The 23471-nt window shown below is 40.8% G+C and overlaps 1 protein-coding gene across 3 annotated transcripts in view; it reads right to left on the bottom strand.

The window, feature by feature from the left end:
* Window positions 1-23471, bottom strand: part of GPC3 (glypican 3) — a 407184-nt gene that overhangs the window by 194471 nt on the left and 189242 nt on the right. The window lies entirely within an intron of this gene.

Below are 23471 nucleotides of genomic sequence, written 5' to 3'. Positions count from 1 at the left end.
TGAGGGACGATGGACTCTGAAAAACAAACTGAGGGTTCTAGAGGGGAGGGGGGTGGGAGGATGGGTTAGCCTGGTGATGGATATTAAAGAGGGCATGTTCTGCATGGAGCACTGGGTGTTATGCACAAACAATGAATCATGGAACACTACATCTAAAACTAATGATGTAATGTATGGTGATTAACATAACAATAAAAAATTTTTAAAAATATTAAATTTTTTTTTTTTAAAGATTTTATTTATTTATTTGAGAGAGAGAATGAGAGAGAGCACATGAGAGGGGGGAGGGTCAGAGGGAGAAGCAGACTCCCTGCCGAGCAGGGAGCCCGATGCGGGACTCGATCCAGGGACTCCAGGATCATGACCTGAGCCGAAGGCAGTCGCTTAACCAACTGAGCCACCCAGGTGCCCAAAAAAATATTAAATATTAAAAAAAAGAAAGAAAGAAATGTGTTTTCATGGGCTTTTTCAGTAGAAGGCTGCATACTTTCAAGAAGGAGATTATACTTGCAGTTGGAAGAGAGGAATGAATGAACAGCTGAATTCCCTTCAAGCCCTTAAGAATAGGGCAGTCCTTACAGAGGCAGGTTCTTTTTTCAAAGCACTTTTCCCCACATTGTAAGAATGGCAAATACTTTATAAAAACTTTAAATTCCTAGGATACATGCCATGTGATAAGCTGGACTCAAAATGGTCCTCGGTTTCAAGCACAGGTACTTTAATGGAAAAAGGAAAGTAACATTTGCGAGGTGCCTGCAGTATACATGCCAGGATCTGTGATAAGCTTGCTCATATATGTCTTCTCATTTAACTTTAACATAGCCATATGTACTTGGAATTCTTTTTATTTGACTGGTGAGGAAACTGAGGCCCAGACAGGTTAAATGACTTGTACAAGGTACTACCTCTAATTAAAGGTCCTGAATTTGAATGTAGGGCAGTCTCCCCCAAGCCCCTTACTAATCTTACAATATCCACCACCTTTGAAAACTGGACATTGGGAGACTTGTGGTTTTGGCTCCAACATGTAGAGCCTAGAATTCATTGTTCCCATCCTCCACAACAAGACAATAGCTGAACAAGCTGAAAATCAACAATTCTTCTTAGACCCATCAAGGAACTGAGGTCACAGGGCAAACTGCCACTCAGAAATATGGGAAGATAGGCGAACACAGAGAATCACAGATATGATCAGCTTACCTGGAGCAGAAGCCACTAGAGCCATAAACTAGTAGGAACACTTCAAGGGCAACTTTGACAAATTGACAGAGGCTAAATGTGGACTAGCTTGAGACCTAAAAGCTCCTGGGCCCCCAGTATTATGAGCCCCCCATACCTCCATGAACTTACCTCCAGGAAACATACAGAGTTCTCATGGTGAAGATTTAAGAAAAGTCTCCTTGTTTTTCAGGCAGGGGGAGGGGAAAAATAATAATTTAGGAATACACCATGAGCATTCTCCATAACAAATACCTGTTTTCCAAAGAACACAACTTTACCAAAGCCTAATATACCTGGTAGATGGGCAATTAGACAAGTCTAGCCCCTTCTAGCTCTCTAGTTCTATCTTAAGGGAGAAAACAAAAGCTGAGAAAACCTTCTGAAGGTCACAGCCCAAGAACTTAGACTCACTGAAAGCCTAAGATTAATCATAAGATTACAGACCACTACTCCTCCTCCTACAATTTACCACCAGAGAGACAAAGACCCTATTTAAGAAGGAGTTATTAGGGAAACCCAAAAACAATTGGTGAGAAAAAAAATAAAACAAGGGAACTATAGAAAACTAAAGCTTCTGGCATTTATAGCTACAGCAAACATTAAATAGCCCAGTTCCATAAAAATTCACACTAAAAGTGTAATTACCTTAGTTCCTATTACCCTATATCATGCCTTACTTTCAACAATCATAAGCCATGCTAAAAGGTAAGAAAAACAGTTTGAAGAGAAAAAGCAATTATCAGAACCATAATCAGATATGGCACAGATTTTGGAAATATCAGACAGGGAATTTAAAATAACTATTATCGGGCGCCTGGGTGGCTCAGTTGGTTGAGCGACTGCCTTCAGCTCAGGTCATGATCCTGGAGTCCCGGGATCGAGTCCCGCATCGGGCTCCCTGCTCGGCAGGGAGTCTGCTTCTCCCTCTGACCCTCCCCCCTCTCATGTACTCGCTCTCTCTCATTCTCTCTCTCTCAAATAAATAAATAAAATCTTTAAAAAATAAAATAAAATAAAATAAAATAACTATTATCAACATGTTAAGAGCCATAATGAAATAAGTGAACAACATACAAGAACAGATTGGGTATTTACATAAATACAATGATGGAAAATAACAGAAATATAAAAAGGAAGTGTTAGAAATCAAAAACACAAACAAATGAATCAGTGAGCTTAAAGAAATGTCAGTGGAAAGCTCCCAAACCAAAATGGGGCAAGAAAAAAAAAAAAACAGGAAAGAATACCTAAGAACCGTGAGACAAATTCAAAAGGTGTAGAATATGTGTCATTGCAATTCCAGAAAGAGAAGGAAGAGAGGACAGTGCAGAAGAGATATTTGAGGTAATAATGGCCAAAAATTTCACAAAATTCATGATAGACACCATCCAAAGGCCCAGGAAGCTTAGAGATTAATAAGCAGGTTGAATATCAAAATACCAACTGCTAGGTATATCATAATCAAACTGCAGAAAACCAAAGAGAAAGAGAAAATCTTCTAAGAGGTCAGAGGACAAAAAAGTCATCTCACTTATAGAGGAACAAGCATAAGAATTATATCGAACATCTCATCAGAAACCATGCAAGCAAAGAGAGGGAAGTGGGGTGCCTGGGTGGCTCAGTTGGTCAAGTGTCTGACTCTTGATTTCAGCTCAGATCATGATCTCAGGGTCATGAGATTGAGCCCCACGTCAGGCTGTGCACTGGGCATGAAGCCTGCTTAAGATTCTCTCTCTCTCTCTCTCCTTCTGCCCTCCCCCACCTTGCTCGCTCTCTCACTCTCTCAAAAAAGAGAGGGAAGTGAAATATTTAGTGTTGAAAGAAAAAAACCTGACCAATGTAGAAATCTGTTTCCAGCAAAATTTTTATGGAAAAGGGAAGGAAAAATAAAGACCTTCTCAAACAAAAATAGAAAAAATTTGACATAGTAGACCTGCCTTGCATAAAATGTTAAAAGTAATTTCTCAGGAAAATCACATAGGTCAGAAAATTGGGTCTACATAAAGAAAGGAAGAGCATCAGAGAAGGAATAAATAAAAGTAAAATAAAATATTTTATTTTTCTTTTTAAAAAACTGATCTAATAGATAACTGTTCAAAGCAATAATAGCAACAATGTATTTGGTGATTATAGGGCGTGGATGGAACAGGAGAGAGAAATTAGGAATAATCTGTTATAAGGTACCTGTACTACCAGTGAAACAATATAATGTTATTTGAAAGTGGATTAAAATAGTTTTAGAATGTATAGTACAAACTTTATGGAAACCACTAAAATTTTTCAAAAAGACGTATAATTGATATGCTAAGAGAGGAGAAAAAATGGAATCATAAAGAATGTTCAGTTAAAACCAGAGAAGGCAGAGAGAAAAGTTAAAAGCATCCATAACAAAGAATAAGCGCAATGAATAGAAAGCAGTTACAAACTATGGTGGATACTAATCCAATTACATCACTAATCACTTTATTATTTTTTTTTTAAAGATTTTATTTATTTATTTGACAGAGAGAGACACAGCGAGAGAGGGAACACAAGCAGGGGGAGTGGGAGAGGGAGAAGCAGGCTTCCCGCTGAGCAGGGAGCCTGATGCGTTCTCGATGCGGGGCTCGATCCCAGGACCCTGGGATCATAACCTGAGCCAAAGGCAGACACTTAACGACTGAGCCACCCAGGTGCCCCGTCACTAATCACTTTAAATGTCAATGGTTTAAATACACAAAGTAAGGGCACCTGGCTGGCTCAGTCCGTAGAGCATGCAACTCTTGATCTCAGGGTTGTAAGTTCAAGGCCCACACTGGGTGTAGAGATTACTTAAACATACAATCTTTAAATACACAAGGTAAAAAATAGAGACTATCAGAGTAAATATAAAAACAAGACCCAACTATAGATTTCTACAGAAAACACATCTTAAATATAAAGATACAGACAAAGGGATAGAGAAAGACATACCATGCTAACACTAAGCAAAAACTAGAAGAGCTAAATTAATTTCAGACTAAGCACACTTTGGAAGAAGGAAAACTATTAGGGATAAAGGGGTCAATTCTCCAAGAAGACATAATCCTTAATGTGTATGCACCTAACAACAGAGTATCAAAATATGTGAAGCAAAAACCGATAGAATTATAAAGAGAAATATACAAATCTACAATTATAGTTGGAGACATCAACATCCCTCTGTCAGTAACAAATACATCAGGCAGATAATTAGTAAGGATATAGTTGAACTGAACAGCACCATCAATCAAATAGATCTCATTGACATAGGATACTCCATCCACCTACAGCAGGATATACATTCTTCTCAAGCTCACATGGAACATTCACCACGATAGACAACATTCTGGGCCATAAAATACATCTTAACCCATTTAAAAGCATAGAAATCATACCAAGAATATTTTTAGACCACATGGATTTAAATTACAAATAAATAACAGAAAGATAACAAGACAATATCCAATCATTTGCAAATTAAACAACATACTTCTATATAACACATGGGACAAAGAAGTCTTAAGAGAAATTTTAAAATATTTTTAACCAAATTAAAATGACAATACAATTTACTGAAATTGGGATGCAATAAAAAAGAATGAAATCTTACCATTTGCAAGAACATGGATGGAGCTAGAGAGGCTAATGCCAAGCAAAATAAGTCAGAGAAAGACGAATATCATATGATTCCACTCATATGTGGAATTTAAGAAACAAAACAAATGAGCAAAGGGAAAAGAGAGGGAGAGAGAGACAGATAAATCAAGAAACAGACTCTTAACTCTAGAGAACAAACTGATGGTTACCACAGGGGAGATGGGTAATAGGGGAAATAGGTGAAGGGGATTAAAAGTACACTTATGATGAATAGAGTCACGTATAGAATTGTTGAATTACTGTACTGTACACCTGAAATTAATATAACACTGTATGTTAACTATACTGGAATTAAAATAAAAAACTTAATTAAAAAAATGAAATGGGTGGGATGCAGCAAAAGAGGTGCTTAGAGGGAAATTTATAGCATTGAATGCCTAATGCATATACTAGAAAAGAAAAAAGATCTCAACTCAAAAAGAAACCAGAGAAAGAAGAGTAATATAAACCTAAAGCAAGCAGAAGAAAAGAAATAATAAAAATTAGAGCAGAAATCAATGAAATTGAAAACAGAAAATCAATAGAGAAATAGGGCACCTGGGTGGCTTAGTCAGTTAAGTGTCCAACTCTTGATTTCAGCTCAGGTTATGATCTCAGGGTCATGAGATCAAGCCCCGAGTCGGGCTCCATGCTCAGCAGGGAGTATATTTGAGATTCTCTGCCTCTCCCTCTGCCCCTCACCCCACTTGTGCACACTCACTCTCTCTCTCTCAAATAAATAAATAAATCTTTTAAAAAAGAAAATCAATAGAGAAATCCAATGAAACCAAAAGCTAGTTCTTTGAAAAGATCAATGAAATTTAAAAATATCTAGTCAGGCTAATCCAAAAGGAGAGAGAAAAAAAACACACTTTACTAATATGAGAAATGAAAGAGGAGTCAGTACTACTGATTCCATGGGTATTAAAAGAATAATACATAAATATTATGAACAACCCTATGGGCATAATCTTTATTTTTTTTAAGATTTTATTTATTTATTTATTTGACAGAGAGAGACACAGCAAGAGAGAGAGGGAACACAAGCAGGGGGAGTGGGGGAGGGAGAAGCAGGTTTCCCGCTGAGCCGGGAGCCCAATGCGGGGCTCGATCCCAGCACCCTGGGATCATGACTTGAGCCAAAGGCAGACGCTTAATGACTGAGGCACCCAGGCGTCCCTCTATGGCTATAATCTTGATAAAATTGATGAAATGCATCGATTCCTTGAAAGACAAAACTACCAAAACTTACACAATGAGAAATTGATAATCTAAATTGGCCTGTATTTATTAAAGAGAGTGAATAAGTAACAACCTTCCAAAAGGAAAGCACCAGGTCCAGATGGTTTCACAGGTGAACTCTACAAAACATATAAGGAAGAAAGGATACTAATTCTCTACAATGCCTTCCAGAAAACAGAAGCAGAGAGAACACTTCTTAACTCATTCTATGAGGCCATCACTACCCCAATACCAGAACCAGATAAAGACAGTTCAAGAAAGAAAAGCTATAGACCAATATCATTCATGAACATAAATGTAAAAATCTACAACAAAATATTAGCAAATCAAATTCAGCAATGTATAAAAAGAATCATACACCATGACCAAGTGGGATTTATTTCAGATATGCAAGTCTGGCTTAACATTCAAAAATCAATTAATGTAATCCATCATATCAACAGGCTAAAAAAGAAAAATCATAAGATCATATCAATAGGTCCAGAAAAAACATTTGCCAAAATCAAACACCATTTATGATAAAAGCCATCAGCAAATGAGAAAGAGACGGGGACTTTCTCCACTTGATAAAGTATACCCACAAAAAATTACAGCTAACGTTGTACTTAATGGTGAGAAACTAGAGGCTTTGCCCATAAGATCAGGAACAAGGCAAGGATGTCTCTCTCAGCACTCTTATTCAACATTGTACTTAAAATCCTAGCTAATGCAACAAGACAAGGAAATAAAAGGCATGCAGATTGGGAAGGAAGAAATAAACTGTTTTTGCTCACAAATGACATGACTGTCTATGTAGAAAAATCCCAAAGAATTGACAAAAAATTCTCTGTGAACCAATAAGTGATTAAAGTAAGGTTGTAGGATACAAAGTTAATATACAAAAGCCCTTTTTTTTCTATATATCAACAATAATTAACTGGTATTTCAAATTGAAAACACTGTACCATTTACATAAGCACCCAAAAAATGTAACACTGCTTCGGTATAATTCTAACAAAATATGTATAAGAACAAACGGAGAGATCCTCCATGTTTATACAGAAAGACTCAGTATTATGAAGGAGTCAATCCTTCCCAACATGATCAATGGAATCCCAGTCAAAATCCCTGCAAGTTATATTGTGGATATCAATACTAAAGTTTATATGGAAAGGCAAAAGACCCAGAATAGCCACCATGACACTAAAGAATAACAAAATCGAAGGACTGGCACTATCTGACTTCAAGAACTCCTATAAAGTTACAGTAATAAAGACAGCATGGTATTGGCAAAAGAATAAAGAAACAGATTAATGGAACAGAATACAGAGCCCGAAAAAAGACTCACAGAAAGGACACAGGCAACTCAATGGAAAAAGGACAGTCTTTTCAACAACTGGTTCTGAAACAATTGGATACCCATATGCAAAGAAATAAATCTAGATATAGCCCTTATATCTTTCATAAAAATTAATTCAAAATGGATTGTAGACCTAAATGTAAAATGCAAAACTATAAAATTTCTAGAAAATAACATGCAAGAAGATCTTGATCACTTCAGGTTTAGCAATAAGGTTTTAGATACAACATCAAAAGTTCAATCCATGAAATAAAAAATTGGTAAGTTGGACTTTTTTAAAAGTAAAAACGTGTTCTGTGCTGTTAAGAGAATGAAGAGAAAAATCTGTTAGGAGAAAGAGAAAACAAGCCTCAGACTGAGAAAAAATTTGCAAAACATATCTGATAAAGGACTTGTATCCAAAATATAAAAAGAACTCTTAGAATTCAACAAGAAAACAAACAACCCAATTAAAAATGGCCCAAAGATCTGGGTAGATTGATATCTCACCAAAGATCTGCAGATGGCAAATAAGCCTGAGAAAATATGCTCAATGCCATGTGTCATTAGGGAATTACAAATGAAGACAGCAATGAGATACCACTACACAACTATTAGAATGGCTAAAGTTCATCACACTGACGATACCAAATGCTGACGAACCCGCGGAGCAACACAGCTGTTGTCAAATAGTACAGCCATTTTTTTTTTTTTTAAAGATTTTATTTATTTATTTGAGAGAGAGAGAGAATGAGAGACAGAGAGCATGAGAGGGAGGAGGGTCAGAGGGAGAAGCAGACTCCCCGCCGAGCAGGGAGCCCGATGCGGGACTCGATCCCGGGACTCCAGGATCATGACCCGAGCCGAAGGCAGTCACTTAACCAACCGAGCCACCCAGGCGCCCCAGTACAGCCATTTTGGAAGATAGTTTGGCAGCTTATAAAACTAAGCATACTGTTACCACATGATCCAGCATTTGTGCTTCTAGATAGTTACCAAGTTGAGTAGCTGAAAACTCACAATCACACCCAAACCTGCACATGAATGTGTAAAGCTGCTTTATTTATAATTGCCCCAAACTGGAAGCAAGCAAGATATCCTTCAACAGGATAAACGAAAAGTGGTATATCCATACAATGGAATACTATTAACTAATAAAAAGAAATGAGCAATCAAGCCAAGAGACAGGAAGGAGCCTCAGATGTCTGTTTCTAAGTGAAAGAAGCCAGTCTTAAAAGGCTACACACTCTATGATTCCAACTATTTGCCATTCTGGAAAAGAGGAATCTATGGAGACCCTATAAAAATCAGCGGTTGCCAGGGCCTTGGGGGTAGAGAAGGGGAGAGGGGTGAATAGGTGAAGCATGGGAATTTTTAGGGGAGTGAAATAGTTCTGTGTGATATTCTAATGGAGGATACAAGACATAATACATTTGTTAAAACTCACAGAACTTTGCAACGCAAAGAGTGCATCTTATTGTAAATTATGGACTTTGGCTAATAATGTACTGGTACTGGTTCATTAATTGTAACAAATGTACTCCACTAGTGCTAATAATGGTAATAACAGAAGAAACTGTGTGCAGGGGAGAGGGAGCAAACAAGAATTCTGTACTATCTGCCTGATTTTGGTTTAAATCTAAAACTGCTCTGAAATATAAATATTAATTTTTTAATAAGAAAAACTGGACCTTGGAAATTAGTCCTTGATGTAACTAGTGACTAGAAATCACTGGAAAGTGTTAACTCACTCGATCTTCTTCCTTGATCTGCTTTGACATTCCTTTCACGAGTTAAGAAGTTTTAGCATACAATAGATGCCATATGGCATCAATGTAATTTTAATTGGGAAAACCACCAGAAAAAGTTAATGGACCAAAACATCCAAATTGGCAACACGTTTCAATGTTATTTTCGAATACTGAATAATTTTTTAAAAATCAGCCACATAAAAATGGCAAGTTAAGGCTGTAAGAAAAGCCCCCATGTTTTCTAGAATAGCTCACAGAGAAGATACTCAAAGGGTTGCTCCAACTTCTGCTGGATTTACCTGGCATTTTATGTTCCACATTACCCAGAATTGACCAAGCTTAGAAATAAGTTGCTATTAAGTATAAGCCATCTAGGGGCGCCTGGGTGGCTCAGTCGTTAAGCGTCTGCCTTCGGCCCAGGTCATGATCCCAGGGTCCTGGGATCGAGCCCCGCATCGGGCTCCCTGCTCGGCGGGAAGCCTGCTTCTCCCTCTCCCATTCCCCCTGCTTGTGTTCCCTCTCTCGCTGTGTCTCTCTCTGTCAAATAAATAAATAAAATCTTTAAAAAAAAAAAAGTATAAGCCATCTATCTGTGCAGCCCCATGACCAGACTGTAAATGGATGGAGCCTTTCTTTTTAACTTTCACATGCGAGGCTTCTAAATACCAAGGTACATCAATTAGAAGGAAAGAAATGAGTGGGAAAACAATGAAAGTAATGTATTTTTCAAGGGCTATTACATACATCATTTCAGAGATAGAAAATATATACATACATACGTACGTACGTACGTATAGATTTTCCCCCAAAGGCTATCACAGACCAGGATAGGCAATTAAAATGATTGATTGGAAGAATCCTCAGGAATTAATACCCTTAACTGCTAAAAAGTACATGGCTCTGCAGTTGGCTACACCTCTGCTCCATCAACCCAATTAGTTCTTATCCTTTACCCGCCACTAGCTTGTCTGAAAAATGAGTTTGTTTTAACCTTTTGGACACTGTGATTCATGCATCAGATCATTTTTCTCTCTTCACATGTGTTGCTAGAACATACAGACGAAATTTATGGCCCGCCTCTACGAGGCATGATAAACTTCAGGTAATGCATCTGTCTCCTAACCTTAGTCCTGGTGCCACTTATCCCTATGTATTTTGGTTGCATGGTATCCTGCTCTTATTAATGTGCCCTTTTGTAGGGCACTTTAAATTCTTTTGGGGACAAGGTAGGTTGTAAATAAACAGGTAGGTAGATAAATAAGGAGAAGGAGAGAAAGAGGAGCTATACCTACCACCTCAAGCCAAAATATCACTTCAATGATGTATTCTCACGAGTTTGAGTAGCAACTATAGAAGCGTTTGTATTCCTGCATGGCCAGACCCTTGTCAGGGACGCATCAGTAGCCCAGCACTGTCTTCCCCACAGTTGTCAGGGCCCGAGGTTGGACATGGATGCATGGTCCTTCCAAAATCTTTTCTTTTTACCCTTCAGCCATATCTTAAAAATTTTGGTCAAATGTATATAACAACTTTAAAATTAGGTAGGCACTAATAAGGCTGGCTTCATCACAGCTCAGAAGACATATGTCTGTCTTCACATTGGATTCAGGAACAAGCCACCCTTGGGAAATCGGGAAGGTGGTGAAACAGAAGAATGTAGGGAACTCCAGATAGTTTGTCTTACAGAACTCACTGGGGATCAGGAATTCATTTTACTGGAAACATGCCCTGAATAACTCTGGTCCTTTTAAGAGAATAGGGTGGGCTGGCATTTTTCATGCTGGACCATACCCTGCCCTATCACCTTGATGAGTTCTGTTATAAGACATGATCCTTAGTCTTTTTTCATTCTTCGCTGTCTCCCAGGCTTTCACTTGAAATGAGCCAACTCTTGGTTGATTAGGAAATGTTCTTACTTCTCCAAGGTTCCCATGGTGAAGGAATAACACCTACCAAAAGAGGCATTGGGGTCACATTCTTAGATCTTGCAGTTCACTCTTTCAAAAGAAAGCCCAATAGTATCCAAGGAAGGGAAGTCCTACCGTCACTCTGAGAATCCACGACAAATAGCGAAAAAGCCCCCATGGTTCACCAAATCATTCCATAATTAAAATCTTTTCTTTTCTTTTCTTTTTTTAAAAAAGGTCCTTCTCCAAAGAGTTTATGGGGACCGGACATGGATAACTCCAAACAGTCATGAGAAGAATGGCTTATGTCTTAGCTAGACCAAAAAATCACGGCGACATTCTAGGTCTGGTTACTGTCTTCTCAACTTACGAAATTTTCTTTTTATAGTGTGTGACCATAATTCCATACATCAAGGCTAAAGAGTTTCTTCTCTGAACCACCTACTATTCCTAACCATGGCTTGGGAAAATAAAAATCAGCTTTTGAAGACATAGTGAATGCAAGATTCTGCTCCATAAAGAGGGAATGGCTTCATTTAAAGGTTCCAGTGCAAACATTCTGTTAGTGCTTTTATCTAATAAAATCCCGTATTTCTTTTCAGTATACCTTTAGATATTAAAAAGAAAGAGCACAAGAACTAGGGGGTCTTTTGTGTTGTCAGGACAATTAATGTGTTCCTTTGACCCAGTCTTGCTCTTGGTTGCTCTTCTTTCCTTCTTTAACCACTTAAGATACTAAATGAGTACCCTAAGAAAGGTCAACTGTCAGTAGTTTATGCAACCACTGTTAATGGAAAGAACTGCATCTGTAACCTGTTATTAAGGATTTCCATGGCACTTTGTGCCTCTGCAAGTGCTTCACAGCCAAAGCTTCGGCAATTACAAAAGCACCAGATTCCTCTTCCCCATGGTTACTGGAAGATGCCTTCCCATCCTTCCTCCTCTAACTAATGAGAATTCCCTCATCTGAGTCGACTTTGAATTTCTACACACTCCGCCCACCCTCCGCAAGGCCTTATTCGTTCATATACTCAACAAGTACTCACTGAGCACTCTTTATAACAATTTTCTTTTCACTTTTTACACACAGAGCCATGCAATGACTGTCTGCTCTCTTGTGAAAGATAAGGTAAATCTTGGCTAAGAGATCCCAAGCCCCAAAGGGTTGAGGTATTGCTTCTCCCACTGAACCATAACACAGTCTCTTAAGAAGTCTGTCCAAACCAAATTTCAATTTGTTTGGGACCTAAATTATTACAGACCCCTGATGTTATGGGAAGTCAATAATATTAACCACTTGCTAGAAACCTATTTAAAGACCACTTCTGAGGCATCTCAGCTGTATCATTAGATTGATTTCACTTGTATAAAACTAAGTTTTTTTCCATTTAATATGTACCGAATGCACACTATCTGCCAGACTGCGAATAAAACATGCAAACAAAATGGTCCTCATGCCCTAGAGGCTTGCAATAACCAGCTATGATAAAGTACTGGATGGCCTATTTCCTTTGAAAAGCATAAAACACCTTGTTCTGAAAATCTGTTACAGCCTCAGTATATATATATGCGGCAACACTAGCACCATAACTGAAGTGTTCATGTCATTTCAGAGTTTAAATGTTGTATTCTCGGGGACGCCTGGGTGGCTCAGTTGGTTAAGCGTCTGCCTTCGGCTCAGGTCATGATCCCAGGGTCCTGGGATCGAGCCCCGCATCGGGCTCCCTGCTCTGCAGGGAGCCTGCTTCTCCCTCTGCCTCTGCCTCTCTCTCTCTCTCTGTCTCTCAAGAATAAATAAATAAAATCTTAAAAAAAATTAAAAAATAAAATGTTGTATTCTCATTTAATTCTCCTCCTTATCTATCACTGGAAGTCAACACGAGTGTATGTGGAGGGTGTGCACATGCATGCATGTGTGCAAACAGTAGTTCAGAGAATTATTATTATACCAACTTCACAGATAAAGTAGCTGAAGCCAAGACCCACTCTAAGGCATATAGCTACGTGGTAGTTGGTGGCAGCAACACAGGACTCCTATCTGTGCAATGTTTTCCCCATTATATCCATTTCCTTCTAGGGAAAATATTGCATAGCACATAAGATTGGCTTAAGGTATAGTAAGAACTAACATCCACAGAGCACTTATCCCTGCCAGGCAGTATTTTGAGTGTTCTGTGTGAATTAATTCACGTATGATCAGAACCATCCTATGAGGGGGGTATACTATTGTCTCCATTTTACAGATATGAAAACTGAGGCACAGAGAGGTCAAGCAACTTGCCAAAGGTTATACTGTGGGTAGGTAGAAAAGCCAAGATTTGCATGCAAACAGTCTGACTCCAGAGCTTACCCATTAAAACACTCTGCAACCGGGGCGCCTGGGTGGCTCAGTTGGTTGGGCGACTGCCTTCGGCTCGGGTCATGATCCTGGAGTCCCGGGATCGAGTCCCACATCGGGCTCCCTGCTCGGCAGGGAGCCTGCTTCTCCCTCTGGCCCTCCCCCCTCTCATGTACTCTCTCTCTCTCTCATTCTCGCTCTCTCAAATAAATAAATAAATAAATCTTTAAAAAAAAAAAAAACCACTATGCAATAATGCCTCAAGGTATGGGTAGCTTCGCTCCCCCCGCCCCCGCTTCTTTTCTTTTTGGCTCAACTCTAAAAACAAAAACAAAAACAAAAAAACCCTTAATATTTCAGTTGTTGGGCTGCACTGGGTTCACCGGACATTGCAGGAAAATAACTCCATAACCTGGGTAAGATGTGAGGAATACAGCAAAAGCCTGAACGATTCCAACTGCTTACCAAGAACAGCAATTCCCTAGAAACACACCACCTGCAGTGCCTTATAGCCATGGTGGAATGGAAATTATAAGAAAATAAGTGAAAAAAGTCAATACTGTGCATTTCCTAGGGATTATTGATATGGGTATCAAATCTCAGATTCTCAGCTCTATTCATAAAACTATGGTATTTAATTGAAAAGCTGGCCTTTTCGCAAAGGCCAGGCCCTCCCTTGAGCCACAGTTCCTTCAAAGTGCTACCGGCAGACAAGACTCGGGAGCCAGGATCTTGGCCATCTGTGTCAGGACTCAGTCTCCTGCAGGGGACATCGGCACAAGAAAACCCAGGGAAGGCCAAGGCCAGGGGACTCGATGAACTCAGGGGGAGAGAGCTGTGCAGGTGAACTTACCAGGTGTGGCAGCAGTGACTGCAGCCAAGGTCAGGGACAGGTGGGCAAGGGGTAGACCACCAGCACGGGTCAACCACGTGGCTTGCCCCTGAGCTTGCCAAAGGAAGGAATGGCTTATTTTCGGCACGTTGCTCTTACATTCTAAAAACTTCATAAAATGACTTTCACCTCCTCCTTAGGATGGAGTCGTGTGTGTTTGTGTCTGGTATGAGACTCTGGGAAAGAACTGGGCAGGAGCAGGGGCGAAGCTCTTGTGTTGAGACTGACGAAACAAGTCAGCTGGTAGGAAGATGGCAGTGTTATTGTGAAGATGTCCCAGGGGAAGCTGGGCGTGGTGGCCTCCATTCCCCTCCCTGTTCTTATGGGGCCATCAAGGTAGTGGGGCAGCAGCTAGGATCTGCGATTACGACTCGATGGCTGGAGAGTTTGAAAAATGCTGGATGCTTCTCAACAAGTCAAAAATGTTTCCATGCAGAAGAGGAAGTGTTTCACGATTTACTGAGCACCTAATAAAGAATTCTTCCTCCAGTAGAGGGGACTCCATGGACCGTCTCAGGAATCGCGCTTTTCTTTCTTCTTCCAGCAGGCGTTCAACAATCTCTTTCTGATATTGCCTTTCTTTTGTTTAAGAAGAAAATTATTATCATGTATCCAAAAAGACAGCATGTACATACTTGAGTACTGTCTGTGATCTCTCTCCTCCTTCATACCTCACATCACCTCCTTCTCCACCTTGATTTTTAAGATGTTATTTATTTACTTACTTACTTACTTACTTACTTACTTACTTATTTATTTATTTATTTATTTATTTATTTTAGGGAGAGAGCACACGCACACAAGTCCGAGCAAGGGGAGGGGCGGAGGGGAAGGGAGAGAGGGAGAGAATCTCAAGCAGACTCTGCTCTCAGCGCAGAGCCCAGCGTAGGGCTTGATCCCACGACCCTGAGATCATGACCTGAGCCAAAACCAAGAGTCAGACACAACTGACTGAACCACCCAGGCGCCCTACTCCACCTTGGTTTTTAGGTGAAGAACCAATTCTACTGACATCTAGAATGGTGAGATGCAGTCGAAAAGATACCACAGTACCAGTATAATCTATGAGGCAAGCCATCTCATCTCTCTAGGCCTGGATGGACTATTACTTGGTAGCTATTTGCACCAAACCAGCTAAATTTTGAGGCTTGGCTACTGCCTGAATTCTGGTCTGTAGCAATGACTGGGGGCTTCGGCAGCTATCTGAAGAGCCTAAAACCCTAGTGCAAATTCCAAGAAGTGCGTTAGAGAAACATCTATTTTATTGAAAATTCATTGATTTACTTTTTTAAATGGGCATTTCTTAAGACATCACTACATAAAGCACATTTGCTCCTTGTAGCAAATGCCGAATGCCACACATTCAAGAGTGACAAAGGAGTGACACTGTGGGCCACAAGGGCGGTCTGTATTGTATTATAAAGCAATCACATGTGACGCTAATGACTACGGACGAGGTGGCCTGATGGAATTTGACCTTCCAAACAATCGCGAACAGATGATTATTTTAACAAAATGTGGGCATGGGCTTAACAGGAAGTTATCCAAATGGAGAGCCGGTGATTGAAATAATCCTAAAATTACAACCTGGAAGAAAAGAGGGTGTGGGCAGAAGGACAAGCCAGCATTCCCACAGATATAAGTGCCTGATTCAGCTTCCCATTCTGTGTCGGCTGAATACCTCTAGCAGCCATCCTATTGCAATGTATGAAAGCCCCGCAGCATGAGCTAAAAGCAGGAAGCCTGCCACTCAGTGCTAGCTCAGTTACTCGCAGCATCAGAGACATGGACGCATTTTGCTGCCATTTGTCCCCAAGCTTCTAAGGAACTGCAAGCCCTTATGTGCAGCAGTCCCAAGCCCATGATTGTAGAACTCTCTTTGGTAAACCTCCAGCAGCCCTGGCTACTCTGCTCCATTTCTATTCCCGATAAGGGGAGAAAACAGAGCACAGGATCCTCCTCACCTTCCTCATAGCTTCCAGGAGTTTTGCCCTGAGTAGGTCACAGTGGATTTCCTTCCTTTTAACTGTGCCATCTCTCACTCCCCCCAAACTCAACTGAATATTTAAATCTGGGAGGGAATGGGGTGGGAGAGCAGGGGGTGAATCAAGGGAAGTTAGGACACGGGACCCAGATTAATGAACAAGGACCGTGTAAACGCTCTAGGTTCGATCCATATAAAGGCAACATCTGTGGGAAAGGAAAATCAGCTGTTGGCCAGGCCAGCCCCATTTCTGTCTGCTTTGAGTACGCTGACATTTTCTGGGTTCAAAGAAAACAGCACCTCAATTACTAAACGGCCTGGGCATTATTTTAAAATAATGCTTGGAGTGATGTGATGTCTAAAGTGGCCACAGGGTTACATTCAAGAGAGCTTATTTTAAATGGGCATTTTTAAAATGGGCCATTGCTGTAATTCAGCAAAGTGCCTAGAAAAAGCTGATTTTGGGATTGGGCATTTTAAAGAAAATCGCTAAAATATAAGTAACAGTCACTTTCCCTAATGAGGCCTTCTTACCCTGTTGCTTAGCACTTTCTTTAAACATGCCTGGGGGCCCTGCGTACAGGCCTGGGGGCAGCCCCGATTTCTGGGCAAAGGGAGACAGCACAATCGACTGTGTCCTCGTCCACTGATCTAACCAGCCTCAGCCAAGCTATAAATTCCAGCTGGTGGAGTCTAGAACAGTGGAGTTGACATCACTGAAAATTCTATCCCTTTAAAGAAAGAGAGACAAAGGAGAAGCCCCTCAGAATGTCACTGTTCCAGTTTGAGACATGTGCCACCAAAAAAAAAAAAAAAAGATGAATTAAAATTCAATTTTGTCATTTTCCCAAATCTGTCCATGGATGGAAGTCACTAAGGGTAATGCCGCTGGCCCAGAATGACTGAACCCAAATTAGAGAAGTGGATTCTTTTCTATTCTTCCTTTGGCTCTAAATTCTTTGGGCAGGGAGCAGGGAAGGAACTATGGATGTCATCTGGTGCTGTCACACCATGATGTCAACGGTTCATTGGAATATTGATATAAACGATGTTCAAATCGTCCCTGTGATCGGCTCATAATTAGCTTGCCCCATTCCTGTGCTAGGTCTTTAAGCTTTTCAGAACCGTCAGGGTTGGAGTCTTTACTATAGAACAAGCTATAAATAACTCATATGCTGACCAATTATAACCCGCCTCTTTTCCCTGCGTCCCCCTCCTCTTCCTGTATTCAATTTTCAGTCTCCTTTCCATGTGCCTCTCAGAGAACACCAAGGGAGCTCAGTGAATGTTGCCGTCGAAAGAAAAAAAATGAAAGAAAAGTTTGTCTGCCATTTCTCAATGCTCATTGGAGTCAAAGCACAAGGGTATACGGTCCGTTGTTTTTAGCCGAAGGGGCTATGGGAATCAACTCACACCGGAGCTTGCCAACTGGTTTCCACAAAATGAGGTGGGCCAGATGACAATGTTAATTGAGCTGAGCAGACCTACATCAGTATTGGTCATAAAGATAGGTGCTGGTGTGTCCTGCCCGTGCATACCTACACCAAGAAAGGTCCGCTGCCCACAAGCGACCCAATGAACACACTCACTGTGATTGGTCCCAACCTAGCTGGAACCATGTCACCCAATTTGGCTGATCTTATCATATAGCCCATCCCCCCCATAAAGCTATGTGCTCCCTTTTCTTTCAGTAAAGTTTAAGAATGCCACAGCGTCCCAGGAACCAGTGCCGATATTGACAACCCAGGTGGAGTACCGTTGGTTAACGTGATGTCAGCAGCCTGGTTCTGTAATGACTCAGTTACAACTAATATCTGGACACACGGCACAGTCATTTGCACCAGGCACTATTCTATGCCCCTTACATTTATTACTTCATTTAACTCTCACAACCACCTTCTGAGATAGGGTATTCTTCTTCTTCTTCTTCCCATTTTATAGATGAGAAAACTGAGGCTCAGAGAGCAGACGTAACTTGCCCTCGGCCACACAGCTAGAATTCAAAGTGAGGTCTATCTGGTTCCAAAGCTTGAACTCTTCAGCACCTCTCTCCAATGCCCAGCGTGGGAGCCTAGCGTGTTTCCTTGGAGAAGGAGGGGGAGGGTAGTTTGAAATGGCATATTCACCATTACCGATACTTCAAACAACATCAAAAGAGAGCATGAAATTTTTATTTTATTCTGTTGAATTTCTGATAGAAACAGAAGGAGCTAGTTTGGCTGGAGGATGCTGGAAGACTGGCTTCGAGGAAACCTCATGAGGTTCAGAGTCAAGTATATATTTCGCTCAGGGGTGGATTCACATCGACCGAGATCACAGAGGCTAATCTCCAAACTAAATAAATTTAAAAAAATGCCCAGGGTTTGGGGGAATCCAAACTCAATTTCGACAATGTCCCAGATTGATTGAATCCATACTTTCAAACCCTCCAAAGACTTCTGAATCAAAGCTGAATGCCAGTGTACCACTTTACAATGACAAACGTAAGTCACGAAGGCACAGATCCTCACATAATCTCCCTACTGGTAGACAATGTGGGAAGCCAAATTACAATCCAAAACTTGCTTAATAAACATGGAATTGATGTCAACTCAAGTTATAAGATTCGAATGTTGAATCATGTTAAAATATATCTCTATAAAGAGGATACTACAATATCATATTAAAACAATAGCTAACACTTAAGGAGGGATTACTATGTGCCAGGCACTGTGCTAAGTACGTAAAATATCTCCTTGTATTCTCACAAAGGCCCTGTGGGGTAAGCACCATTATGAAAATCCCCACGTTACAGACAGAGAGTGAGGTTTTGAAAGGTGTGGCCGCTTGCCCAAGGTTATAAAGCTGGGGAGTGGTAGGCAAGAGACAGGAACCCTCCTCAGTCCGGGTATGGGAACCCATTCATTAACTGCTTCGCTACATTGCCTCTGTGCCTAGTCCAGAGCTGTACAAGAGAGTCTCTCCCCCTGGGCAGAGGGGGGTTGATCAGTGCTACAATCTTTGTGACTGTCTCCTTTTCATCCCCTTTCATGACCAATGGCACCATCCCCGCCCCCACTCCCTGATTGACACATTCTTTCTTCAAGTGTGTTAATGCTGTCAATCAGGCTACTGTCTGGTCTTTTTTCCCTACGAGCCCTTCAATCTGTCTGTCTCTGTCTCAGTCCTGCTCTCTCTCTTTTTGAAATTTAAAACAAAGTTCAAAGAAGTACAATAATAATCGCCCATATTCCTGCCAATTATTGCCAATAATAGTCAACCCTCGGCAACTTCCTTCCTGTCTTTTTCCTACATTTACGCTTTACAAAATTCTACAAAGAAATATGTGACTACGTTGTTCTTTTGTAATGAGAATTTGTGTAGCTCTGTACTCAGTCATGACTTATTGATATTCTAGCTCAACTCTTAGGGGGCAATTTCATTTCTAATATCTTCAGGTTCTTGGGGAGGCCCCGCTCAGTAGCTTCCATGCCCCAACTACATATTTCCAGGTATAAACAAACAGGCAGATAAGACTGACCATCTTGCTAGCATTGGAGCTCAAGAGAATGCACTTTGTCTAGCCTGGCCAGCTCTTAATTGTCAAAAGAAATCTATTTCCACATAAAAGACTGTAAAAATTGTTATTGTGCAGGGGTCAATGACTATACAATCTTTCCCCGACAAAGCAAAAGGATTTGTATATTGACAAGAAAATTACAAGAGCGGATATAAACGATTAACTACGTGGGTGACTTTGGCAAAATTGGGAGCACCGCTTTGAAAAAGAGATACCTTGGCAACAGAAAAGTAAGCTATTAAGTAGCCACCTCTGAACATTTCTGAAAATTGTAGACATTAATTCATGAGAGCTGATAACTATGACATTTAGTATATATTTACTTCAAAACAAAAAAAAATTAAAAGGGGGTGTTGGCTTATGGGCTTAAAGAGAGACGTGCACCCAGAACTATTTTTAAAGGTTATCTGTGGAAAGGATAAGACCACAGAATTAATGGAAAATAAAAAGCCTCCCAGAAGGGAAAAAATGTGGTGTGCATGGCAAATATCAACAAGTGAGTACAGTGAACAGTGGTCAAAGGCATCTTTTCTGTCAAATCAAAGAAGCCCTTTCAATCCGTGATACATTCAACTTCCAGGGTTGTAATTATGGAGTTATTTTTATAGTTTATCTACTCTAAATATATCTTTCTAATAATATATATGGCAGAAAACTGAGGAGATATTATAAACTAAATTCATAGCTATTTCTGGTCAAAACACTGTCTCAAGCAATCTCATCACGAAGATTATAGGGCATCAACCAAATGATTGGCTCCCCCTACTGGTCTTCCCGGGGATGGCATAAAACATTTCTCAAGCCTCGGCCCTTCACAGACCCCTTCTCAGGCACTGTTTGGCCCACCTAGATCCACAGAGTGTCCTACTGCTATAGCACTGAAGACAACCAACTGAATGAGCCTATATTCTTCTAGGCTTTTAATGGAAGGAGCAAAACGTACCTATGCAGGTCATTGCTCTGTGTGGAAAACTATCAAGTGAAGAGCATCTCCTTTATGTTTAGCTACAGATATCAGAAGCCCTTCACTGTTGTTCATTATCGCACATTATCAGATCTCTCTGGGTCATTTGAGCCAGGTGTCCTGGGCTCCTTCAGATCCACCTCCATCTTCTGCTCACACTGTCTGGCTATTATCCCTTTCCAGTTAGAATCATTCCCCTCAGCCCTTGCACCGATGGTCCAAAGGTCAGGAGGATATTGGGCCAGCTGCATCTCTAATACCTTCCGACCTAAGAGGCATTTCTGTTCCAATCACGGCCCATGCACCTGCTCTCCTCCTCTTATACCGATGAGTGTCCTCAAAAATCGGTGTACAAACTTGACAGTCACAGTCTCTCTTTACTAATGCACGGACCATCAGTTCATTCCAAGATCTTATTTTTATTCTCAACTCACCTTTCTCCACTTCTCTGTTAGTCTCTACCCCTCCTTAGCCGCTTCTTACTTGAATTGCAAATCTCAGCCAATTCCTGTAAGGCAGCCTTCGGCTCCTATCTATGCCTTACTGCCTGCCCCAGGCCTTTGGACCCAAATTCTTGCCCCCAAATGGTGACCTCACAGTGCTCACTTTCCCTTCCCAGAGTAGGATTCTGAACCCTGACTCCAACATACTTGCTGGACCCACAACATTGCCGACATCTTCTGGCTGGGCCTGATGCCCAGAAGTCTGAGTTCAGAACACAAAAGCCTGGCATGAAAATATGAATATAAGCTTCCTCTTATCAATTCTGCTTATTTGCCTCTATTGCCTAGATTAGAAATCTTTGATATTAGAATTACACAGGTTTAAACCTGAAAGGGAGCTTAGAAATCCTGTATCTCAGTGACTTCTAGACATTGCTGGTCTGCAAATCTCTGATAGCAAGATCTCCTGGGATGCCTGTTAAACATAGAGATGCCTAGGCCCTACCACAGACCTATAAATTCAGAGTTTCTGGGCACTGGTCCCAAGAATCTACATTTTAACAAGCTCCCCAGGCATGTCGGATTCAGAGTTAGACCTAGACATGCTGATTATCAAAGCCTGTCATTTCACAGATGAGGAAACTGAGAGAACAGGAGCTGAAAGCCAGGTCCCACGAGTCCCAGGTTTTTGTTCGTTCATCATAGCACTTTCCAGCACTTTCTCTCCTGCTGGGAGAAGTACTTTGGAACTATCTTGTGTAAGAGCTAGTTATAAAGTCCATTTGCAGTAAAAAGCTTGTTTTGTGAAGAACACAGTGGACTATCTGTTAAACTCTCTCAAAAACCCTCCTTTGAAAAGGTCTGCACACTCCCGAAGGCTGCCATCTCAGGGTGACATGTATTAACTGCTGCAGATTTATGACTTCTCCCCTCACCCCAAACTCACATGGGTCCAAAGCAGGAGGGCCTGCTGAGCTTCAGCAATGAGCTGGAGCATGAGAGAATTATACTGGGATGATTACTTGAGCTATCTGAACTACCTGGTACCCTTTGTTTATGAAGACTACGTGAAGCAAGGCAAAGAGCCAAAAGCAAAATGGGAAAGACGCTGTCATGAAGAAAGAACGAATAGGTCCTAGCGCCTCAGATGGCCCCCCTCTTTAGTTGCTTATTGGTGAGCTACAAATTACATGCCACCACCGGCACAAATTCACACAAATAATGTTTTCCATTACGGATACATATTTTGGAAACAAAACAAGTAATGGACCCTTAGCCATTGACATTAATTGAAACAGCAGTATGATTTTTAGATAATACAAATGACAGAGAATTTAAGATAATAATCGAGTCCTTTTCAGCCAGAGCAAGATGGACATAAAACCTATGACAGCATTCTCATGATCTCTCACTTGGTAAAAGTGTAAAAGGTCACTTCAAACTTGGTTAAATATAGCAACCAAAGACATGAAAGACACAGTCACCCGGGAATACTAGGTTGTTTTCTTGATGAGGGGTGGCTCGGCCGCCTCTGAGAACTTGGTGTGAATATAATAACAAAATAGGGCCCGGGGATGAATCAAGAAATAGACTATTTGGATATGAGTTTCGCTAGCTCTAAATGTAATGTAGACTGGGAAACACTTGCGTGGCAGTTGCCTACAAAACCATCAGAAAGGTTACTAGAAGTCTGTGCTGTGCGTGTAGTTGCTAAGGTTAAGAAATCTCAGTTGTTGTCTCTGCTTTTCAACCCATTAGTATTTTGTTCACCCTGTCAAGAGAGAACAATGACACAAACTTGCAATTCGATGACAAAGAATCAACAGCCTTCCTAGCTTGGTCTCTCTCCTGGGCATTCCCAGAGTACATTGTGTGTAAAGCCCATGCGGAATTGTACACGTTGTGGTGTAGTGACAGTCTAGACTTACAAATTCACCTCCTCAGCATGAGTGTGCTCTGAGGCTAGCCTACACGTCTCATCCATCTTACTCCAACACCTAGATAGGCTCTGGGTACACAGGAGACTCTCCATGTACATTTGCTAAATGAATAGGTGTGGGTGAACGAATGAAAGAGAAATCAAAGGGCGCTGACTGGCCATCGTGGATGCTGAAAAATGAAAACTTTAGTCAATCCATCAATTGGTTTGCCTACATGGCGCCAAACGAGCAACCTGCTCGCTTTTTTCTCCCTCCAAATACCCAGGCATTTCAGGT

This window comes from Neomonachus schauinslandi, chromosome X (genome assembly GCF_002201575.2).
Source record: "Neomonachus schauinslandi chromosome X, ASM220157v2, whole genome shotgun sequence".
Taxonomy (NCBI): Eukaryota; Metazoa; Chordata; class Mammalia; order Carnivora; family Phocidae; genus Neomonachus; species Neomonachus schauinslandi.
Note: the sequence above shows the minus strand (reverse complement) of the source record. Positions and strands in the feature narration are given on the sequence as shown.